Genomic DNA, 7,105 nt, shown 5'->3' with positions numbered 1-7,105 from the left:
ACTGTTGGATCTGTCTGGTAAGGGACATTAGTGATCTTATTATGGCAAATGTCATGGATACTTTAGTACTGAAGTTACTTTAATTAAGGTAATGCTCAGTGAATTGAGCATTCTGTCCAGTTTTTACGTTCATGTCCAGTCTCTCCTAGAAAGTCTTGTTGGTTGTTTTCTGGTCTATTCCTCCTTCTGTAATTCTTTTCTGTCCTCTCAGTAGAGTCTTCTTCCTCTTTTTGCCTCTTATTGTTTCTCCCACGGTGTCTGTTATTGATCTCCTCACTCTCCAGTGATTGTCCTCACTCTCCTGGTCTTGCTGACTAATCTGTTCTCTCTGGAGATGTACCATTTGCTGGGATGCTTGAATCTGGCTCTCTGGTCCAGCCCTCTCCCCTATCTTAGACCTTAATGGCCAACTGTGAATGGCTCGTCTAAAGGCCCTTCAAACTCTATAGATCCCCCCCGCTGCCCTGCCACCCTTCTTTATTTCCTACTAAATGTTATTACCAGCCAGCTCATCATCCAGGTAACATAGCTTTTGTTCTAAGTGCTGGCCTTTGCCTGCAACCTACACATCCAGTTGGTAAATAAATCTTGTTACTTTCAAGTTGTTAATGTTTCTTTCTTTCTTCTTCTTTTTTTTTTTTTTTGAAATTGAAATTAAGTGCACAAATCGGAAGGGTACAACTTGAATTTTTCGTACACTATGCATCTGGGTGGCTATCACCCAGGTCAGAATAAGGGTCATTTTCTGCAATGCAGAAGAATTCCTTTGTGTTCTTTCCAAGACAGTACTTGCCCACTCTCACTCGAGGGGAACCATTATTTTGATTTCTATTAACATTTATTAGTTTTGTCTTATTTTAAACTTCATATAAATAGAATCATGCAATATATGTTCTTTTGTGTCTCATCTGACTTCTTTTACTGAGTGTTACGTCTGTAACATCATCCGCGGGTAGCACTAGTTTTGTTTTTTTCCCACTGTATGACTCTACCACAGTTCATCCATTCTGCTCTAGATGGATATTTGGGCTGTTTTTAATTCTGGCTTTTGTATATGTCTTTTGGTGTACATATGCACTTGATTCTGAGGAATATAAACCTAGAAGTGGAATTGATGGGTCATAGAACATATGTCTGTTTGGCTTTGACAGATTTTGCCAGTGGTTCGACAAAATAGTTGTACTACTCTACCTTCCCACCAGCCATCCCCCAGTCCTGTTGCACTGTATCCTTGACCCTTGACAGCATTTGATATTGTTTGTGAGGTTTCTTTTGTTTTCATTTTCTTTCTTTTCTTTTCAGTATTTGGTGAGTGAATGTAGTGGTATCTCATTGTGATTTTAATTTGCACTTCTCTGAAGGCTGATGATGTTGAGCATCTTTCCATATTAACTGACCATTCTGATATCTTTTTGTTGAAGTGTGTTTCAGTCTTGTCCATTAAAAATTTTGGTAGCTTGTCTTTGCTGTGTTAACTTGTAGGAATTCCTTGTATGTTCTTTTTTTTTTTTTTTTTTTTTAAATGTTTTTAAATTTTTTTTTTCAACGTTTTTTATTTATTTTTGGGACAGAGAGAGACAGAGCATGAACGGGGGAGGGGCAGAGAGAGAGGGAGACACAGAATCAGAAACAGGCTCCAGGCTCCGAGCCATCAGCCCAGAGCCTGACGCGGGGCTCGAACTCACGGACCGCGAGATCGTGACCTGGCTGAAGTCGGACGCTCAACCGACTGCGCCACCCAGGCGCCCCCTTTGTATGTTCTTTATAGGAGTCCTTTGTCGGATACATGTACTGCAAATATCTTCTTTGAGACTTTTTCTGAATTTAATCAAGTCCAGTTTGTCGATCTTTTCTTTAATTGTTAGTGCTCTTTGTGTCCTGCTTAAAAAATCTTTGCCTGTCGAAAAGTCATAAGGGAATCCATCTGTGCTTTCTTCTAAAAGCTCGAATTGTTTTACTTTCACATGTAAGTGTATGATCCATTTTGAATTATTATATATAAATGCATACACATGTATCTTTCCCTGTCTCTTTTTTTGTCATGAGCTATGGCTATCCCGTTCCTGTAGTACCTTTTATGAAAAAGACTTCCTTTCCCACGAGAATTTTGTTGAAAATCAGGTGACCATGTATGTGTGTGTCTCTTTTTGGATTCTTATTTCTCTTCAGTTGTCTCTTTATCTAGCCTCATGCCAATACTACCCTGCCCTTATTATTATAGCTTTATAAAAAGTATTCATATCTGTGGGAATATGTTTTTTACTTTCATTCTTCAAGATTTGTCTTGGCTACTTTAAGTCCTTTGTATTTCCATATAAACTTTATAATAATCTTTGTCAACTCCCCCCCCCCCCCCCCCCAATCTGTTGGAATTTGTTATGACATTGAATCTATAGATTGATTTGGCAGACTGGTCATATTAATAAAGACTTGAATTTTCTTTTTTTTTTTTTTTTTTTCTTTTTTTAAGTTTATTTATTTTTGACAGAGAGAGAGGCAGAGAATGAACAAGGGAGAGGCAGAGAGAGATGGAGACACAGACTCGGAAGCAGGCTCCAGGCTCTGAGTTGTCAGCACAGAGCCTGACGCGGGGCTCAAGCTCACAAACTGCAAGATCATGACCTGAGCTGAAGTCAGATGCTCAACCAACTGAGCCACCCAGGCGCCCCAAGACTTGAATTTTCAATTCATGAACATGACATTTTTCTTCATTTAGGCTCTCTTTTTCTCAGCACTGTTTGATAAATTCTATATATACGTCTTGTCCTTTTTTTTATTAGAGTTATCCTTAGTTGAATATTTTTCTCCTTATTTGGGTGCTGCTGATATATAGAAATATAGTGAATTTTTGTATATTGAACTTTTTTTAGTGACCTTACTGTGATGTCTCTCCCAATAGGATGGAGGTGAAAGAATTCACCAGAGGCAGAACAAAGGAGATAGAAGTTTATCAAATACACCCCAAGGGAGTAGAGGGCAGGACAGCAAAGCAGAGGTTGTCTGCAATAAGGCAGTGGTGGGGGCTGTATTTAAAGGGGAAAAGTGAGAAGGTAGGGGACAAATGGAATTTTCCCTTTCTTGGTAACTCTGCGTGGTTGTAACTAGCCCACTGATTAGTTAAGGCCTATGGATATTTTGAGGCGTGTCATCTAATGAGACTGTTTGTATTCAGCCAGGGGATTGGGGTCCCCCTGGGCCCTTTCTATATTCATTGTTCAAGGCTGTTGCCTAAATGTGGCCTCTACACTTACCATTTATTAACTCATATTTCATCTGTAAATTATTTTGGATTTTCTACCTACACAACTATGTTGTATGGACATTTTTTACTTTTTCTTTTGTCTTTTTTTAAAATTAAAAAAAAAAATTTTAGAGAGAGCTTGCGAGTGGGGGGAGAGGGGCCGAGGGAGAGAGAGAGACAGAAAGACAGAGAGAATCTTAAGCAGGCTCCATGCTCGGCACAGAGCCCAATGTGGGGCTCTCTCCCATGTCTCTGAGATCATGACTAGGGCCAAAATCAAGAGTTGGATGCTCAACTAACTGAGCCACTGGGGTGCCCCCATTTAATAGATTTTTGTTCATTTAAAAATTTATATTTTTTTATTTTGTCTCTTTATTTCTGTGGCTAGGAGCTATAAAGTACTATGGAATAGAACTAGTCCATCCTTGCTTTCTTTCCAGTCTCAAGGGAAAGTTTTTAATATTTTATCACTTTGTTTGATGTGTGCTGTATGTTTTTTTGGTAGATATTCTTTGGGAAGTTTCCTTCTGCTCCTAGTTTGCTGAGCGTTTTTATCATCCAATGGGTGTTGATTACTGAGGTGATTATATACGGTTTTCTCCTGTGTTCTTTTAATGATTGATATTAGCATGTTGGTTGAGGTAAATCTATTAGTGCTTGATTTTCAGATGTTAAACCAGGAAAAAAATCCCCCCTGGCCTTTTTATTCTATCACCTTTAAATATGTTTCATGATAAGTTGTCTACAGTTTTTGTCTTTGTCTTTGTTCGTGAGAGAGACTGTTATTTTCCTTTCTTATAATGTCTTTGTCAGGTTTTATGTCAATTTCATACTGGCCTCAAAAAACTTGTTACTGATTTCCTCACTACCTCATCTCTGGAAGTGTTTGCGTAAGATTGGTATTATTTATTTTTTATTTATAAAATTAAGTGAATTTATCTAGGGTCTGGATTTTCTTTATGGAAATTTGAAAAAATATTTATTTTTAAGAGAGAGAGACAGAGTGCAAGTGGGAGAAGGGCAGAGAGAGAGAGAGAGGGAGTCACAGAATCCAAAGCAGGCTCCAGGTTCAGAGCTGTCAGCACAGAGTTTGATGGGGCTGGAACTCATGAACCGTGAGATCATGACCTGAGCTGAAGTCAGACACTTAACTGACTGAGCCACCCAGGCTCCCTTCTTTCTGGAAAATTTTAAAGTATAGATTTAACTTCTTTATATTAAGGAAATCTTCCTTTAGAACACGATAAAAGTTGTGGTTGATTCTTCCCGGTTTGTCACTTGTCATCCCCAAGTGGGAGTAGGTGCTTTTTGTTCCAGCGAAAAGCATGGCTCACACACACCAGTTCAGTTAACCAGAGTCCCACAAAGGGTTACTCACAGTTTGCTTTGCTTTCCAGCTCTTTCTCCCTGGACTGATCTTCTGGGAGGGAGCCAACAATGGTGTTAATTTAGCATCCTGCTATGAACTAAAAACCTTAAAACCCTATCTTCTCCCTTCGTTTTTTTTTAGTCAAACTCAGCAGTGCCCTCCATTGCTGAATCCAGTGGTAAAAGGCTTCTTCTTACGTGCTCTTTTAGTCACTTTTGACACCACTGGATACTTTTTCCTTCTGATTTCACTTGATTCACTTGGCTTTCACACTCTGTTAATATTCCTTCTCTCTCATTTGCTCGTTCCTCCTTTTCTTCCTACCTCTGAATGTTGGTGTGCCCTAGAGCTCAGTCCTTGGTCCTGGTCCTTCCTCTGTCTGAGCACCCCCTCTCCTTGACGGTCTCGTCTGTTCTCATCTGCTGATAATCTCTGGCCTGCAGATCTCTTCCTGCACTTGAGATGCATGTATCTAACTGCTCTCTGTCTCCACTTGAATGTTTTATAGACTCAAGGTCAGTGTAACTAAAATTGACTTCCTGGGCTTCCCCTCCCAAACCAGCCCCCTCTGGTGCCTTCTCCTTGTTTAATAGCAGACTCTTTGGAATCATCCTTGACCTTTTAAAAATTTTTTTTTTAATTTTTCTTGTGCTCCATATCTTCTTTGTCAGCACAACCACTGGGCCCTGTATCTAACATGTATTGAAAGTGTGACCTCTTCTGATCTTCTCTGCTGCAGCTACCCTCACCAGGCCAGAATAATTGATCTGCTGTTGTCTAGATTATAGAAATAGTTACAGAGCAGAGCAGGTCTTGCTGCTTCTCAATCCTGGCCCCTCCACACAGCATCCACAGTGCTCTTTGTAGAATATGAGTCAGGTTCTTTTAGGTCGCTCCTCTGTTCAGCATCTACATTTTTCTGAGTAAAAGCCCAAGTTCTTATAGTGGCTTATGTGGCTCATTTTTGATCCATTTTGATCTCACTTCCTTAGCCCCTTGATCACTGTGCTCTAGCCCTGCTTGCTTTCTTGCTGTTCTGGAAACATACCATGCGCAATGCCACCTTCATCCTTGTACCAAATGTACTTCCAAATGTGCTTTACTCAGGGAGCCTGGTGGTGCACTCCCATTCCTCCTCAGGGCTTGGCTCAAAGGTCACTGCTCAGTGAGGTCTAGGCAAACTCCCAGCTTAAAATTGCTACGCTAACCCCCAGTGTTCGCATCGCCTAATTTTGGTCTACTTTGTTTTTTGTTTTTTTTAATTAAAAAAACACTTTTTTTTTTTTAACATTTATTTATTATTGGGAGACAGACACGGATTGTGAGCAGGGGAGGGGTATAGAGAGGGGAAGACACAGAATCTGAGGTAGGCTCCAGGCTCTGAGCTGTCAGCACAGAGCTCTACGTGGGTCTCGAACTCACAAACTGTGAGATCATGACCTGAGGGGAAGTCAGTTGTTTAACCAACTGAGCCACCCAGGTGCCCTGGTCTACTTTGTATTTTTAACATAGCACTTTTCGTCTAACCTACTCTACGGTTTCTTTATTATTATATAGTTTACCCTCTGTTTTCCCCTTTCTGAATCAATGTAACCCCCCCCCCCCCCCCCCACCAACCCCTGAAGGCTAGAGGAGGTGAATTTTGTTTTTCACTGTTGTATCCCAAGTACCTAGGACAGTGGCACATAGTGTTGAAAATCATTAAATGGGGTGAGCCACCTGTGTGGCTCAGTTGGTTAAGTGTCCAATTTTTGTTTTCAGCTCAGGTCATGATCTGACAGTTTGTGAGTTCAAGCCCCATGCAGAGCTTTGCACTGACAGCATGGAGCCTGCTTGGGATTCTCTGTCTCCACCCCTCCCCGCCCCACACTCTTCCTTGCTTGTGCTCCTGTGCTCTCTCTCAAAATAAATACATAAACATTAAACAAAACAAGAAGTGCCCACTTTGTTCTTTTCTAGGAAATTAGTAATTTGGATGTTGGTTACTTTTCTTTGACCTAGTTTTTAATTTGGAGACCATCTCATGAGTTAATGACTTTTTGGTAGAGATTATATTTTTCATTTCGGTTTTATATGTCATAATCAGACAAAGTAGGTTATAAAACCTCTTTTATAGAATTTATAGAATTTAATAATATTTTCTCTGAAACCACAGTATAACAGAACAATTATAAGCGGATCTTTATCGTCAGATGACCCGATTCCAGTTAAGGATGACCTTAGAAAGTCAATAACTTTTTTCTGTCTCAATGTTCCTATCTGTTAATTGGGGGGAAATAATACCTATGTTATAGGTTTGCCCTGAATATGAAATAATATATATTTAAAATATTCTGTGAAAGGTACTCTTCCAAGTAAGTGCCTGTTGAATTTTAGCTGTCATTTATTACCTGACACAAGGGTTAAATAAACTCCACTTGATACTTGTCCTTTTTTTTTTTTTTTAATTTTTTTTAATGTTTATTTAATTTTGAGACAGAGAGAGACACAGCATG

This window comes from Panthera leo, chromosome D2 (genome assembly GCF_018350215.1).
Source record: "Panthera leo isolate Ple1 chromosome D2, P.leo_Ple1_pat1.1, whole genome shotgun sequence".
Taxonomy (NCBI): Eukaryota; Metazoa; Chordata; class Mammalia; order Carnivora; family Felidae; genus Panthera; species Panthera leo.
The sequence above is the reverse complement of the archived record's forward strand: the minus strand, read 5'-3'. Positions refer to the sequence as shown.